This window comes from Sparus aurata, chromosome 24, assembly GCF_900880675.1.
Source record: "Sparus aurata chromosome 24, fSpaAur1.1, whole genome shotgun sequence".
NCBI classification, from domain to species: Eukaryota; Metazoa; Chordata; class Actinopteri; order Spariformes; family Sparidae; genus Sparus; species Sparus aurata.
This window is the reverse complement of record NC_044210.1, coordinates 16,782,971-16,784,970: the sequence shown is the minus strand read 5'-3', so window position 1 is coordinate 16,784,970 and position 2,000 is coordinate 16,782,971. Positions and strand designations below refer to the sequence as shown.

Below are 2,000 nucleotides of genomic sequence, written 5' to 3'. Positions count from 1 at the left end.
CTCAGGAGCTCAATTAAACTTTGCTGAATTAATTATCAGAACTTCCTGTTTGCAGTGTGCCTGTGGATATACACGCTTCTGTCACCAGATTACTTTCATACTGAGGGAAACTTAAAAATGTGAAGTTTCTGAGGCAAGTTCTGCACATGAACTTCTTTTAAAAGCATTTCTAAGTGGATTTACAGACTCATCATCCCAAAGTGAACATCATGAAGATGAAGCAGCTGCTTAAAACATTCATTAAAAAAATATAAATAAAGTTTGAGGTCTTTTGTCTACGATGTTAAAGAAAAAAGAACATTTAAACCTCAGACACAGGAATTTATCACAGGAATGAACAAATTATTAATTATAAAATCTCTTCCTCTTTTCTTTGTTACAATGATTTAAATTAACTATTAATGCATTTTCAAGTATAACATTGTATTATACTTGAAAATGCATTAATAGTTGACATATTGAAAGTGAACAAAGAAAACAGACTTTTCTTCATCTTGGTCAGTTCATGTAGAAGACGAGGGGTTCAAACAGCTGAACTACATTTTATTGTGAAAGGCTGCTGTGTTATCTTCTAGACATATTCTACATTTAACAAGCATGTTTAAATGTTGATTTTGTTTTAATGTACATGGAAGTTATTTGGTGTAAAAGACATAACGGTGAGTTCCCTCTCAGGATCTGACGCACCTGAAGAAGAAACAAAGTTAAAGTTTCCTGTTAGCAACAAGAATCTGACAGATAAACTTAGTTCCTCATTACAGGACGGTTTACAAACACCTCATCTGTTCTCACCTGCTACCTTTTCACCAGCGAGTCCTTCAGGCCTCGTCAGCTGGTTTTAAAGTTCTGGTCCCGGGGTCCGCCCCTCTTCTCATCGTGCAGGGCTGTGTTTCTGCTGAATGTCTGAAACTAATCAAATGCAGACAGAATCAGACAGAAACACTACAGGCTGTAGAAACTGACACAAACCTTCAAACTGTTTATTTTCTACTTGCTGTGACTGTTGTCTTTTCATTCTCAGGTGACAGTCAGCCAGCTGAGCCTGGTGTCCCACGTACCTGCTGATGGTTATCGCTGTGCAGCTGCACGCCTGGCAGATCTACTACAGCAAGAAGCTGCTGGACCAGAGGTTCACCAGCACACAGGACCAGAAGAAGAAATCAGCTCATCTGAGGTTCTGTGAGGACAAAGAGGAGCAACTCCCAGAACTGTTGTGCTCCTCTGTCACCCGTTTCTACATTTCTATTAGAATCGTTCCTGGACTGCTGCTGTCCGTCTGTACATTAATCCTCCTGGCCTTTTCATCATTCAGAAACTGTAACATGGAAGTTGTTATTGTGGAAACATTAAAAGTACATTTAAATCAGACTGGATCATCTGTCAGCTGGTTCTGAAGTCATTTACCCCTCAGCCTGTTGTGTTGTCTCAGAAATCTTGTGACGGAGGATCGGCTGACTTCAGCTCTCCTGAAAAACTGTTGCCTGTGCAGATAAACTAACCACCATAGATGATCTGTTAGAATCAAAAGTTCAGGATTTCAGATTCTGTTCAGTTATTTTATTGAAGATTGAGCGTGATGATTTGGAAACAGTTCAGTAGGAGTGGTCTCCTATAAAAGAAACAAACAGAAATAATTAGTAACAAACTCTCACTGGTGACTTTACAAAGGAAATTCATAATTGTAAATTCTCCTTTGATTTCACCAAAGTCCTCTTCAGCAACACCATAAGTGCATCAGAAGTGACAGTCAACCATAATGATCATTAAATAGAGACCCAGTGGACCAACAGCCCAACACATGTGATCCAGAACCCAACAGCAGCTCCCAGAATGTGTCCAAACCTAAAGTAGCATCACGTCACCAACACCAAGTCATGACATCACTCACCTGAGCAGGTACGCACGGCGAGTGATGGCGAGATGAAGCTTCATGAAGCATTGAAGCTTTCCATCCAGTTGGTTCACACTTGGGCCGAAGCTTCACGGCTTTGGTGCAAGAA

At 40.2% G+C, this 2,000-nt stretch overlaps 1 long non-coding RNA gene across 2 annotated transcripts; it reads right to left on the bottom strand.

The window, feature by feature from the left end:
• Positions 1-497: 497 nt before the first annotated feature.
• On the bottom strand, positions 498-1,502 carry LOC115577246 (uncharacterized). Of its 2 annotated transcripts, XR_003983053.1 has the most exons (4): positions 1,405-1,502; positions 1,059-1,177; positions 793-909; positions 498-687 (listed from the first exon to the last, which is right to left on the bottom strand). It is a non-coding gene; the product is annotated as an uncharacterized LOC115577246 (long non-coding RNA). The 2 variants fall into 2 exon arrangements; XR_003983052.1 differs by lacking the exon at positions 1,405-1,502 and having other exon boundaries at positions 603-687; positions 1,059-1,227.
• Between the last annotated feature and the right edge of the window lie 498 nt (positions 1,503-2,000).